Raw genomic sequence first — 16,293 nt, forward strand, 5'->3', positions numbered from 1 at the left:
GGGTTTACCAAAATTGGAGATGTTGAGCTGCTTGGACTTATATCCACGTATTTCCTAGCATTTGGGGAGTTTTCAGCCATTATTTCTTCAAATAAGCTCTCTGACTCTTCTCCTGCTGAGACTCCCAGAATGTGTATATTGGTCTTCTTGAAGGTGTCTCTTATGTCCCTTAGGTTTTGTTCACATTCCATCATTATTTCTTTTTGCTTCTCAGACTTGATGATTTTAAAGGATGTCTTCAAATTTGTTGATTATTTTTTCTACCTGTTCAGGTATGTTTTGGAACTCCTCTAGTAAATTTTCCAATTCAGCTATTGTGTTCTTTTAGCTCCAAAATTTTTGGGCTCTTTTTAATAATTTCTCTTTGTTGATATTATTTTCTTGATATGCCATTTTTCTTGATTTCCTTTAGTTTTTTGTCTATGTTTTCCTTGACTTTAAGTGTATTGGAGACAATTGTTTAAGAAATATTTGTTTACTAAAATGGATGTGTTTCTTCAAGGATGGTTTCTGGAGGTTAATTTTGTTCCTTTGAATGGGCCACGTTTTCCTTTTCTTTTTAAGCTTTGCCATCATTTGCTGAAAATTTAAAATTTAAAAAACGAAGCTACCTCTCACAATGACATGGAAAACTTTTACTAAAAAATAGGTTCCTAAGACTTGAAATCATCCCTGGGTAGAAGCTTAAGATATTCTACAGTCTTTTCTGGACATGTATCCTCTCTGAGCCTGTGCTTGTGTGTGTGTGTTTGTTTATTTTGGGGTTTTATTTTTTCTGTTTTTTGTTGTTTTGTTTTTGATCCAAGTTAGCTTTTACTTTCATACTTAAATTTATTGGGCTAAAACAAAACCAAGTAACTAAGTTTTCCTAAAATGTTGGCACATAGTGGGACAGAGATGACTATTAGGCTCTCCTTTTCTTCTTGTCTTTCTACTTTACTTTCCAATTTATCTAAATAAATATCTACTAATTTTTCCAAAAACCAGCATATTAGGATTTTATTAGTACTATTCTTTGTATATTATTACAAAGTTTGTAAACCATTATTTTCATTTTTCTTCATATTCCATCAGACACAAATATCTTACAATTTTATTTACTTTTGATAGAAGTTTAGTTTTTTTTTAATTTCTGTTTTTTTTTATACTTTCTTAAATAGAATCAAAATGAACATCTTGCTTGGATTATTATAAATAAATAAAATTTTATTTAATTATTATAGTAAGTAAATTTAAGAAATTGTTATAGGGTATATTGTCAGTGTTTTCTCTAAAGTTGTATTCAAAGGGAAGATATTATTACTGTAGTTGCTATTCTGCTTTACAACACAAAATAACATCAATGAGAACAGAAAAAATCTTTTATTAATTGAGGTATAATTGACATATAACACTGGTTTCAGGTGTACAACATAATAATTCAATATTTGTATATATTGCAAAATGGTCACCACCATAACTCTAGTTAACATCTGCCACCATACATAGTTACAATTTTTTTCTTGTGATAAGAACCTTTAAGATTTACCCTCTTTGCAACTCTTAAATAGGCAATACAGTATTATTAATTCTTGTCACCATGCTGTACTTTACACCCGCATGACTTATTTTATAACTGGAAGTTCCCTTTTTATTCCTTCCATACACACAGCTGTTTTATTTTGTTTTGTTTTGTTTTGTTTGCGGTATGCAGGCCTCTCACTGTTGTGGCCTATCCCGTTGCAGAGCACAGGCTCCGGACGCGCAGGCTCAGCGGCCATGGCTCAGGGGCCCAGCCTCTCCGCGGCATGTGGGATCTGCCCGGACCTGGTCACGAACCCGTGTCCCCTGCATCGGCAGGTGGACTCTCAACCACTGTGCCACCAGGGAAGCCCCACACAGCTGTTTTTAAATGTCTTAATTTCCCAAAGTATCTCAGCCCAGCTTTCTCTTGGGGGCCTTAGAAGTTCTATTATATTTATCTGTCCATAGTCTCTTGTCACAATGTATCCATAGGCCTGCAGTATCCCTGCAGTGTTCACACACCATGATGCCCATCATTGCCTTCAGTGGCTTCCACTGTTTCCTGTCTGACCTCCAAGTCAGATGAGACTGAAACTCGTCCCCCAGGCAGCCCAGAGAGAGGCTAGAACATTGTAAACAAGTTCCATTCTGCTCCTTTCATCCTGAGGGAGGGAATTGAGAATTGAGTCATTTCTTCCAGACCAGAAGGAGGATGGGGCTAGGTGAGTAAAAGCACCAACCACCTTCTACCATTTTTAATGTACCTTTCTCTTGGTTATATATTTGCTTGACTGATGTAGATCTTTGGTCTTTCCATAGTTTATTTCATGTTTCTTATGGAGAGACAAGAGCCTGAAGCTTCCTATTCTGCCATCTTCCAAAGGGAGGCTTTTAAAACACAACTTAGATGATTTAATGCCTCTACTAAAAATCCTTCAAGGCTTCCTATTGCCCTTAAAATAAAACATTTCTGATTAAGAGCTACCATTTTCTACATGAACTTAATACTTCCGAGAGTTCTGAACTCACAATATACCATCATCCACATTTTGCCCAACCTTAAGTCATGTGTGTTTTCTTTTTGCTTCTTGACAAGTCCACCTCCTCCGTTATCACTGCTCTTGCATTTCTCTCTGCCAAGAACACTTTCCCCAGAATGCTGAAGAACTGCCTCTCCCTCATCTTTTGTTTTCAACATAAATGATCTTTATAGGATCTTTCCTGACCACTGTAATTAAGGTAGCTGTCCCTTTTTTATTTTCTTCAGCTAGCTTATCTGCTTATCCAATTGTCTTTTTATGTCACTCTCTTATTAGAATATTACGGCAACAAGAGCAGCTCTGAGGAGTGGCTTCCCCGATCTCAGTGGTGCTCATCTAAATTTAAATTCTACTGGAAACTCATAAAACAGTAGACAGACATACATCTAATTTGCATAGTTGGGATTTGGAGTTGTTACACTCAGGAATAAAGAGGTCAGGGAGGTTCCTTTCATCCTAGTGGATGAATCTAGGTATATGGGTTTCATATTTTTTGGTATATATAAGTGTTTATTTAAAATTAAATTACAATTTAATTTTTCAATAATGCAATATGCATGACATGCACCTGCCAACTAGAATTAATCAATGTTATATTTATTTTTTTCCAAAGTTTCTTATACAACCCTTTATATATTTATTGACTTTTTAAAGAAAAGATTTGCAGGTATAGTTAGAGCCACTCTCTTTTATGTCTTACAGTTCCCGCTGTCCCCAGACTTAATAGCTATCATAGCACTGTATATATATATATATATATATATATATATATATATATATATATTCTGTAGATCAGTGCTCCTCGATCTTTACTGTGTATATGAACCACCTCTTGCCATGTGGCTTTCTCCCTCTTCAAAGCTAGCAATACAGAATCTTTTCCATGCTGGATTCCTCATGTGCTTCACATTCTCTCTTGAAGATCCTGTCCATATTAAGGACTCACCTGATAATGTTAAATCTATTGGAGGATAATCTCTATCTTAAAGTCAGCTGATTTGGGGTATTAATCACATCTGCAAAATTCCTTTACAGCACCTATATTAGTGTTCAATTCGATGACCAAGAGAATGTATATGTACATCAGGGGCCAGGAATTTGGGGGACTATCTTTTAGAATTCCGCTTAACACACCTTCTAAGTCAAGGGCAAATTCTCACTTAAAGTGGGAATCAGCACAGCCTCTGAAATTTCCCTGTGTTTATATTAGGAGCTGACTACACAAGTAAGATCGCAAAGTATTTGCATTTAGTCTTTCATTCACCAAATGGTTATTGCCTACATTATATTGTTAAGTACAATTCTATTCATGAGACACAGTGTGCTGAATGAGTTAATCAAATTCTAGAACTTTAGAGAGCTTAGTCTTTAATGAATAACAAAGTAGAAGATTAAAAGTCTAATGGAAAGCATGTTTTAATAAGGCAAACAAATCGATAATTAAAGAAATATCTATGTCTCTATGTATCTAAGTACCTATCTATCTATATTTTGATTTCTCTTCATAGCATTTACCATTAATTTAATTATATATTTAATTTGTATTCATACTTATATATATCATATATGTTTGTATATAATTTAAATTAATGGTAAGTGCTATGAAGAGATAGCAAGACACAGAAAAGAGTGATGCAGTGTAGAGTGGGAAGCACATTAGGTGAGCTACTCAGAGAAGACCTCTTGAGGAGGTAATATCAGGCAGGGCCTGGAAGAAGTGAGGGAGTAGACTAGAAATTGATCCCCATACTTAGGGAAAAGTCCAAGGATCTAATAATCTTAGTGTTTTTAAACACAGCCAGTTCAATGCAGACAGCACTAAATGAGTGAGAGGTGAGCCGTGTGAAATGAGGGAGGGGAGGGAGGCTAAGGCCAGATTATGTAGGAAACTGCAACTCAGTGTGATCAGCAGCATCAGCAGCATCTGGAAGCTTATACGAAATCCAGAACTTCAGGCCCCACTTCAGACCTGCTGGGTCAGAATCAGCATTTTAACAAGATCCTCAGGTGATGTTCAGGTGATTCAATTAGCTCATTAAAGTCTCAAAAAACACTGAGTACAGATAAAAAACATTGTAAAGTATTTGAGTTTTATCATTATTGATGAAAAGTCATCAGTTTGGTAATGGCTGAGTTTTTAAAAGGATGCTGCCTCTGTACAGAACAGATCATGGTGAGGGTGTACAAGAGTTAGGAGATTACTGAGACATGGTGATAGTTTCATGATGCTCTCACTCTCACCTGTAAGATAGAGGCAGGTATATGACTGCCTGGAGTCTGTATATACAGATGGAATATGTGAAGAAGAACCTGTGCATCCCAGCCTTCAAAGCAAGTCATGGCTATCTTTCCCCAGTTCACAAAAATGAAAGTTAATTTATAAATATTTATTCTTCACACTGAAAAACATATTGGTACCTGCTTTTCCAAGCTAATTCGAATTTTAACATGGAGAAAGAGAGCCACTATCGACACAATCTAGAAGTTAATTGAAGATGTTGGAGCCAATTCAAAATGACTTTAAAGTATATATTAATGAAATCTTCAGATAGTAAGAAAGAAATACTATCTACATATATAAACAAGGAATCAAAGGAAATGGAGAGAAAAAAGATCTAATTGGAAATCCTGACAGTAAAAAAGAGTTATTGAAATTACAAAGACGACAGCAAATGGGATAAACTCTTGGCTGGGCAGAAAGAGTAAACTAGAGAGGTGGACAATGGTAGTGAACACTTGTCTAGAATACATTACAGCTGATAAAAACGTGACATCAATCAAAGAGAAGGTAAGGGATATGGAGTATCTATATCAAAGAACCAATATACATCTGGAGAAAAAAGAATCCTCCTATACTGTTGGTGGGAATATAAATTGTCACAGCCATTATAGAGAACAGAATGGAGATTCCTTAAAAAATAGAACTACCGGGCTTCCCTGGCAGTGCAGTGGTTGAGAGTCCGCCTGCCAATGCAGGGGACACGGGTTCATGCCCTGGTCCAGGAAGATCCCGCCTGCTGTGGAGCGGCTGGGCCCGTGAACCATGGCCGCTGAGCCTGCGCGTCCAGAGCCTGTGCTCCACAACAGGAGAGGCCTCAACAGTAAGAGGCCTGCGTACCGCAAAAAAAAAAAAAAAAAAAAAATAGAACTACCATATGACCCAGCAATCCCACTCCTGGGCATATATCCAGAAGAAACCATACTTCGAAAAGATACATGTACCTCAATGTTCAAAGCAGCACTATTTACAATAGCCAAGACTCAGAAGCAACCTAAATGTCCATCAACAGAGAAATGGAGAAAGAAGATATGATTCATATATACAATGGAATATTACTCAGCCATAAAAAAGAACAAATAATGCCATTTACAGCAAAATGGATGGACCTAGAGATTAACATACTAAGTGAAGTAAGTCAGACAAAGACAAATATCATATGATATCACATATATGTTGAATCTAAGAAAATGATACAAATGGACTTATTTACAAAACAGAAATATACTCACAGACATATAAGACAAACTTATGGTTACCAAAGGGGAAAGGGGTGGAGGAGGGATAAATTAGAAGTTTGGGATTAAATATACAGACTACTATATATAAAATAGATAATCAACAAGGACTTACTGCATAAGTATTTATTTATTTATTTATTTTGGCTGTGCTGGGTCTTAGTTGCAGTGTACAGAATTTTTTTTTTCAGTTGCAACATGTGGACTTGGTTTTAGCATGCGTGCTGGATCTAGTTCCCCAACCACAGAGTGTGGATACTTACCCATTGGACCACCAGGGAAGTCCCAAAGACTTACTGTATAGCACAGGGAACTATATTCAATATTTTGTAATAACTCATAATGGAAAAGAATCTGAAAATGAATATATATATATATATAACTGAATCACTTTGCTGTACACCTGAAATTAATACAACATTGTAAATCAACTATACTCCAAGTAAAAATAAAGGGAAAGAATACACACCCAATATAAGTTCCAGAAGGAAAGAATGAAATAGCGGAGAGGCAATATTCATATTGACAGTGACCGAGAATCTCCTAGAATTGAAAGACAAGTATCTGCAGATGGAAACTACACTCTAAGTGCTAAACAATGTAAAAAAAATTGTCTTTCACTTAGACACATCATAGAAAAACTGATAAACATTAAAGATAAAAAGAACATTAAGGGTATAAACCCTTTTATCAGCAATGGAAAAACTAGGTCAACAAAAGATATACAATAAGCATTCCTTTGTTCTACTTGGTGTGGCAGTACTTGCTAACCAATTGTTAAGCTGCTCCAGCCTGAGCCTCAGATTCTCTTCACCAGGGCCCTTTGTGACTTGCCAACTCCTCCTTAAGGAAACATTGCATCTCCCCATGACACAGGCCCTGAGAGAGTGGACACCTGCACAGCAGCATGAGACTCCAGCATTGGGGCTGCTGTGCATTCTGACTTCTCATTGCCTGAGACACATGCATGGAAACATGAAAATATCCCCTAAGACTGCTTGCAAAGCATCATTACCAATGGATGCCTGGTCATGGCTCAAGCAGAATAAAGATATTTTCATATATTCACAAATGATGAGAATTTACCAGTAACTTCTTAAACTTACTAAAAATACTAGCAAAGACAGATACTTTATGGAGGATAAAAGAGAATCCAAAGACAAGAAGTGGAATGCCAGAAACAAAGATGAGCAATGAATCTGGTAAAATTTACTAAAAATGGTTTAAAAGTTAAATAAACATATTTATTTAGGGGAATGAAGCATTTGAATTAAAATGTTAGGCAAAAATACCGGGGAAGATTTTATAAGAAATGAGCAAAGAAACTATAATGGTATTTAAAATCTGCTTTGTTCTCCATCTCATTTAGGAAAAAAAAATCAAGATAATGTAGTAAAATTAGAGATTATTAGAAAAAGTTAATGACACATGTGTATGTATACTATATGGTAACTACCATAAAAAGAAAACCTGAACAAAAGATGGGTGTTTCACAGAAACATGAGCCATAAATAAATACATATAAAGCTGCAGTCTCTTTAATAAGCTGGGTAATACAAACCAAGACCACAATGAGAAGCATTTTTATATCCATTAAATGGACAACATTTAAGAATCCTGACAAATGGGAATTTTAATGTTTTTATAGCTCTTCTTATTTTTACTTAATATGGGAAAAATTAACATGTTGCTGAACATGTGATATAGAGAAGCTCACACAATGTTTTAATTTATGTCTTCCAAAATTGAACATAAATATTTCATGTATCACATCAGTCCCACTCTCCAGAGAAACTCCTTCAAATGTGCACCAGGTTATCTGTGTAAGAATGTTTGTAGCACCATTGTTCATGATCACAAAAAGTGGTAAACAGCTTGAATGTCCATCAATAATAATAATGGATAAATAACTTGTATATGTTAATGTAATGGAATACTATACATGAGTAAAAATGAATTAAATATAGCTGTGTTCGTCAGCATGGCTCACTGTTAGAAACATAAGCAGGACATGGAAGACTGTATACCAAAGTATAACATTGGCATAAATTACGGAAAGAGGCAAAACAACATGCTGTATGGTTTGAGATGCAAAGAATAAGCAGTACATAAACAGCATGGTTTGGGGATAGCAAAAAAAAACATTGTGGGGGACAAAAACAAATTTTCAGCAGTACGGAAATGACTAAATATAGATTGTGATACATTTATGAGGCATATTTATAATATGTGATCGATGTGTAGATAAGGTGTAGAATTGAACAGTAAAAGAGATGAAAATATGTCAATATGTATAAACAAGTTGCTAAAATACAATTTTGAGTGAGTAATCATGGTGTGCAACCTCATACACTGCATGATGCCTCTTACATAAACTAGATTCACAAGTCAGTTCATGTAGTTTATTGACTTACACATATGTAGTAAAAACAAAATGTAATAAACACACACCTACATTCATGATAGAAACTGTGTCTGGGGTGACAGGATAAAGGATTGGGAGCATTTGGGATGGTGGATACATATGTGTTTTTATATTCTCTTTGTACTTTTCTGATTTTTTAATAGGTAAAAATATGAACATTCAACAGAATGAAGAGTATAAGTCTGAAAGTCTGAAGGATCTATTCCCAGCTCTGCCTCTGTATTGAATTACATGGGGCCATCCCTTCACCCTGCCAGCACTCAAGGTCTCCACTTCTAAAAACAGATTATAAAACTATTTCTTAAAGTCTCTTCTGCCTCTGACAGCCTGTAGTCCAACATATGACTTACAATTTCACTCTGTTTCGGGGACAGTGCCATTGGCCAGGCTGTTCTAATAAGTTGTCCATTAGACCAGATAATCCTTAAGGATTTAAGGATCCTTAAGAAAGTGATCCTTAAGAAATCACTTTAAGAAAGTGATTTCAGTTTAACATGCCAAAATTATTCTGTACCTTTTACTGACCTTGGGTAACCCTAGGTACAGGTTTTCACTCATTAGGTTATTGCTTAGATTCATAAGAGAGAGATGTGGAAGAAAGGAAATGACAGCTGTAGTCTAGGAGAGGAGTCTTCACTTTGCATAGTTTACCTTGAGGTAGCAAGAGAATGCCCAGAGGGTCAAAAAACCAGAAATGTCAAAGCTGTGAGCAGAGTGAGCATTGTTGATTCTGGTTCAATCCTAAGCACTTGAAGAACTCTGAGGCTGTCTGCCAAATGGAAGGAATTTCAGATGTGGATAAACATGGATTTAAACATTCTGCACTGCACAACTTGTAGATGTGTGACTGTCAGTACATTACTTCGCCTCTTTAAGCCTCAGCATCCAACCTCTGAGAGTTACTGAGAGAAAGAAATACAGTGAGATAAGGCAGATAGAACATCTAAAATCTAACCTCCTGGCACATAAAATATCGTCAATAAATGGTAGCTAGTATTATTTTAGCTGTGCTCTCACTTAAATCACTAGCATGGTTTTGTTAGTAATAATAGTACCTAAGTTTTAATGGTTTATGCATGCATTCATAAGCATTAACTCACTATATATTCACAATATAGATGAATATGGAGTTGTAGAATTCTTGAAACAAAGCCAGGTGACTGCTCCATTTTATCAACAACGAGAGGTTTCTAAAGAATTGAACATTGTGTAAATTATATACATACTCCTTGCATATTTTGCATAAAGGACTTTGAAGCAATCAGCTTTGGAGAGTTCATAGTTCATAACCCTCCTCATAATATGTGCAAAGTAATGAGAAAATCCATATTATTTTCTTCCACTGACAACATAGATTTGAGATTATTGTATAAATAAAAATATTCTTTAAATGAAGACCATTAAACCTTAAAAAGAATAATAATGTTTCATATTTTAATAGGGCTATAAACTTTCCAGAGTATTTTTAGACATATTCTTTCTCCAGGAAATGGGAGTACAAACCAACATGCCATAAAAGGAAGATAACCTCATGAAGGATGTTTTATTTTTATATAAATGACTTACAGAAACAGATCTACAAGATTCCTTCTTCAGCACTTATCCTAAGATCTCTATGATTTTTAGGAAAGCAGGTATCGAGCATAGCTGCTTGAAGGTATCAAGCATGGAGTTGGCCAAACTTGAGTTTGGTGTGATCTTGGACAAGCTATTAACTTCCTTGAGCTATAGTTTCCCATCTGTTAAAAGGGGGGATAATAATATCCATTCCTCAGATATTAAAAAAAGATTAAATTAGCACTCTGTGGAGTGATACATAGTATATAAATGTTGAATAAGTGGTGAATTCTTCTTATTTTATTTTAATTTCTCATCCTCTTACTTGACTGGAGTTCTATAATATAGAGGACTTGATGAGAACGTGCCTATTAACTGTGGAAGCAGCCTGGAGTGAGGCAGAGGGGTGCCACGTAAGACATCATGGGCAACTCTTACTTTTGTTTGTCTGTGGAATAAGCTAGTCCCTGAGTAGAAGGTGATGCATGATAGTTCTGACAATTTTCATAAAGAGTTATTACCTGATGTCAGTTATCTTTAGGGAAGTAGATAAACTTCCCTACTACCCTATGCTAGGGTAAAATGTGACAGGGAGAAACTGATGTTCCATTTCTAATGTCCAGAGTAGCCATAAGAGTGTGGTCCTCACTGGAGGTGAGTTCTGTCCAGTGAAGCAGTGCTTTGTTCATCAGCTAGAAAGCCAGTACTGTGCTGATGCAGACAGGAGGGAGTGGGCACACTGTGAGCCTGTTGCCTCCAGAAATTTCAGAAAAAGGTGGGGACATGGTGAGGGGGAAGCTGATTGTTGACAACAGCATCACAGATTTGCACGAACGTGGTTAAGTTACAAATGTTAAGCAACTGGCAAAATATTTAGCACACAGGATGCTCCACGTTGCATTTTCTTCCTCTTCAATTTGTGCAATATTTTCACCCAAATAAGAAAGTAAACAGATTGGTCATGTGTGCTTTGCATCCTGTATTTAGCTACAAGCTCTACTTTTGACTCTTCTATTAGATTGATGACATGACTTGCTTAAAGCTGTAGAGTATTGGTCATAAAGACTAAATTATCTAAGGCAGCAGATCTAAATAGACATTTCTCCAGAGGAGGCATAGAGATGGCCAAAAAAGCACATAAAAATGTGCTCAACATCACTAATTATTACAGAAATGAAAATTAAACTACAATGAGGTATCACCTCTCACCAGTCAGAATGGCCGCCATCAAAAAAATCTACAAATAATAAATGCTGGAGAGGGTGTGGAGAAAAGGGAAGCCTCCTACACTGTTGGTGGGAATGTAAATTGATAGAGCCACTATGGAGAACAGCATGGATGTTCCTTAAAAAACTAAAAACAGAACTACTGTATGACCCAGCAATCCCACTCCTAGGCATATACCCTGAGAAAACCATAACTTGAAAAGATACATGCACTCCAATGTTCATTGCAGCACTATTTACAATAGCCAGGACATGGAAGCAATTACTCAACCATAGAAAAGAATGAAATAATGCCACTTGCAGCAACATGGGTGGATCTAGAAAGACAAATATCATATTATATTGCTTATATGAAATCTAAAAAAAAGGTACAAAAGAACTTACTTACAAAACAGAAGTAGTCACTGATGCAGAAAACAAACTTATGGTTACCAGTGAGTAAGGGAGGGGAGGGATAAATTGAGAGATTGGGACTGACATATACACACTACTACATATAAAATAGATAACTAATAAGGACCTACTGTATATCACAGGGAACTTTACTTAATACTCTGTAATGGCCTAAATGGGAAAAGAATCTAAAAAGAAAGAAAGAATAGGTATTTGTATATGTATAACTGATTCACTTTGCTGTACGCCTGAAACTAATACAACATTATGAATCAACTATACTCCAATAAAAATTTTAAAAAAAAAGAATGAATCATCCAGGATGAATTGTGGGACTGTGGTTTTGTGGCTTTGCTGACTGTCTGATTGTTCTACAGACCAATGAAAAGTCTCTGATCTGTCAACCAAATACCTGTTAAAGCGCCTTACAAAGAAAAGGCTCACTGCCAACTGAATCACAAGACTTACTCAAAAAAATCCCCCTTGCCTTCAAATAAGTATATTTTTCTCCCCAAATTGAAATTCACAGGAATAAAAAGACAAAAACCCTACAAAAATTAGCAAACACTCCAAGAAGTTTTTTCAACATTGCCATCAATAATTCAAAGAAATTACAACTCAGGTGGTATTTTCCGTTTGACTAGCCTATATGTTAGTATTCAGCACTCCCATAACAAGCAACAATGTGTTAAGTAAAATGAAATGTTTTGCATTGTTTCAGGATCTGTTGTTTAGGGCATTACGTTGAAAAGCACTTACCCGAAAAGAAGAGCTAATATTCTGTTCATGGTGGAGAGCAGGACTGATTTCCATTTGCTCTGTGCATGTCACTAGAGAGGTTCTAAACTATAAACAGCTCAGTGTCCACTTATGAGGTTTATACATGCAATTTCTGCATCATTTGCCTTTGTAAATGGAACTCAAAATTATCTTTACACTTATTCAACAGCCTTTTCTCATCTCTGTCAAGTGGGAATGAACCTTTGGGAATGAAAATATCTTCTAAGTGTATGATTTTGCTGGGAAAATATGAAGTGAATTTCCAGCTCCAGAGTTTGTAAAAACAAGATAATTGTTTTCATTTATTAAGCCAATGATATTCTTAAAAATGATTCCTGTATATTACATCTTATACAATATAAATTTCCAGGGAAAGAACATGAGTTTTGTAATGAGATCTAACAGTGCTTGCTCCCTCTCTGCTGTTTACTGACCAGTGATATAGGACAAATTAACTTAATTCTGAACTTAAGTTTCCTCATAAATAAAATGGGGATGAAAATATTTTTTCTGAGTTCTGCTTCCAGAGACTGTGACACACTAAAATGAAAGCTGAGATACATGATGTGAAGGGTAAAAATAAAAAGAGAGATGAAAGAAATGAATGTAAAATCTGTGAGAAAATATTATGGAGACTGAACGTGACTGAGTCTCATTGAGGGAAAAGTAGCAGCTTTGAGTAAAAAATATCCAGATACATAGTCAGAGATTATGTTGGGATACCCTTTTCATTGTGAGGATATCATTTCCCCCCCCCCAAATTTCCCAGAATAGACTGTTGCCCATCCGTTGACCCAACATGGCTGGTCAGGAAGAGAAACACTGTCCACGAGCTGTTCAGAGATGCTGGAGATATCAACAAAGAAGCCCTTGAGAATAGCTGATGGAAAGTAAATCTCAGTGAGTTTAGGTAAAAGAGCTGGTACTTGAGAAATCACTTGTCCACCCATCTAGCACATAGCTCCAAGGACTAGGTGATCACACAAAAAAGTACAAACCAGGAAAGAGGGATAAGCAAGCCTCCCAAGGACCAGGGTTGCAAGGGGGATGTGGCAAACAGGTAGTAGGTCTGCACCTTGGAGTATATCCTTTTCTCAATATAGACACAGTCCTCTTGCCCAGGCCTTTCTCACACTTCAAATGTAGCATATATTGATGCTTAAGAGTTTGCTTCTTCTCCCCAAGAATATATCAACTGTTAAAGTAGCTGAAAGTATCAAGAAATTATGTGACTACAGGGGAAAATAACAAGACACTTAAGGATCATAAACCTTGAAAAGAAAGAGAATAAAATAAATAACCTCTATCTGATGACTCATTGAGAATGAGAATTTAAAATGATATTCACAGATAGAGAGGGTAATATTGGTAATGAGAAAAAAGAAGGCCCAGTAGTTACATTAAAAAAAAAACTAAATTAAAATACTGAATAATAAAATTATAATAGTTGAAATAAGAGAACTGATATATAAGTGAATAATAAACTTAAAAAAGAAGAATGATTTGGAGATCCCTTTCTGAGAAGGCATGAGAAATAAGTATAAAAGGTAAGCTAAGTAAAAGGAGAAGAAAAAACATGATTAATAAAATAATAGGCCCAGAAGAAAAAAATAAAAGAAATAGAGGGAAAGTTAAGTACTTGAATACATTATGCTGAAAGATTTCTCATAATCAATGGAAGATGATGACTTCAAATTGATAGAGCTCATAGATACTACAATGGAAATAGAGAAAAACAAAACATCCTTGACGTAATTGTGAAATTTAGGTAGATCAAATGACAAAGGAGGATTCCAAAAGGCTTCTGGAAGTAAGAAGCAAATTTATATCAGATATCTCAAGAGCAACAATGGCTGCAAGATGATGATTATTATTTACAACATATTCAATCCAGAGAATATTTAAATTTTTGTATCAGTAAAGATAGAAACAAAGTTTAAAACATCATAAGAGTACATAATAAGGAATAACAGATCAAGAAGTTATAACAAACATGAACATACATGAGCCTAGGTATGTAGACTTGAAATATATAAAGCAACAACTTACAAAGTTGAGGAACAAATAGATAAACTAATAACTGTAGTTGGATAATTTAACATACATCTTTCAGAAACTAACAAGTCAAGCAACTGGATTATAATAAACTTACAGAAAATATAGATAACCCAATTAATGAATTATACATATGTATAATGCATGTGTAGATAGATGGATACTGCTGAAAATAAATATTTTGAGTTCACAGGTAAAAGTCACAAAAATTACCATATACAGGCCACAAATGAAGCTGCATAAATTTCAAAGACCCAAAATCATGTAGACTAAGGTCTTTAGCCAGAATGCAATACAATTGGCACTCAATAATAAAAGAGCCACTTCAAAATTCTATTTTAGATAACTAAATAAGACACCAAAGAGATTTTGAAAGTATTGAGAATATTATGAGCTATTATATGCTAGTACATTTGCAACTTAGATGAAATGGTGAATTCCAACAAAAGCATGAAATATAAAAAAGTGTCAACGAAATAGAGAGTATGAGCCATTCAGTAAGTGTTAAAGTAATTGAGCTGGTCAGCAAAGGATTAACCAATAACTTCTACAAATTTTCAAGGAATCACTATTTATTAACTTACATATATTAATTTATAAAATTTATAAAAATATAAATTTTTACAGGAAAAAAAATGAAAATTTCCCAGCTTATTTTACAAAGCTAGAGTAATCTTTATTCTAATACACACAGGGTTTCTAAAAAGCCATCAAGGGTGTGTGTGGCCCATATACTGCTGATTCCAAAATTGATTGAGAGATTAGGATTAAAAGTTCAGAAATATAACCATGTATTTATAGCCAATGAGATATATGACAGAACTGGCATGCCAGAATAGTAGGAAAATGTTAAGGATATAAGCCCATTAAACTGAGAAATGTGGAGTTGGATCCCTCTCATTCAATATATAAATGTGAAATTCAGAGTGCTTATAAATCAAAACCACTATAAAACTAAAGGAAGAAAATCTAGGAGAATATCCAGGGGACCTTGAAGAAGAGTGGAGGAAAGAGACAGTATCTCAGATCCCCAAACCAAAAACTTCATGGAAAAAAAAGTTAATGGATTTTATTACATAAGACTTCAGAAATCCATTAAGGAAGAAAATCTAGACAACTAGCAAACATATGGCAGATTAGAAGGTGCTATTTTCAACAACTAAATCCACTTAAGGACTAATATCTTGAATACAGAAGGACTTCTATGAATCAACAGGGAAACCTAGAAAGCAAAGAAAAATATCTAGAAGTATATGGAAATGTATTCAACATCAGCAATAACAATCTGATATATCATTTTACTAATATTAAAATATACCCTTTAGAAAATAATTAAGATTTGCATCATAGCAACTGTTGATGTGGATGGGGGTATGTGTGGATGTAGGCAACGTAGAAAAATGTGCAATGAAAGATTGAATAAATGAGTCTATATAATTATATATATATATATATATATATATATATATATATATACACATATATATATATATAAAATAAGCCTGTGGCAAACAATGTGTAAAATATATAAAAGTGGTATCTATTCTAGAGCAATTCTCCAGAGAAATATTGATCCAGGGATTTGCATTATAACAGACTTTTAAATATTATACAAATTTCTTACAGAGTTCCATCTTCTAAAATTATGTCAAGGACAAAAATTACAATACTGTAATTATACCTTTAGTGACACAGCTACCTGGTTTTTAAGAGTAGCATACTATGTAATTAGCAGTTTATCACTGAAAAAATACTCCAAGGATTTTTGCTGGACATTTAAGAGTTTGTTGTGTTCAGG

The sequence above is a fragment of the Tursiops truncatus genome, chromosome 7 (assembly GCF_011762595.2).
Source record: "Tursiops truncatus isolate mTurTru1 chromosome 7, mTurTru1.mat.Y, whole genome shotgun sequence".
In the NCBI taxonomy this organism is placed as follows: Eukaryota; Metazoa; Chordata; class Mammalia; order Artiodactyla; family Delphinidae; genus Tursiops; species Tursiops truncatus.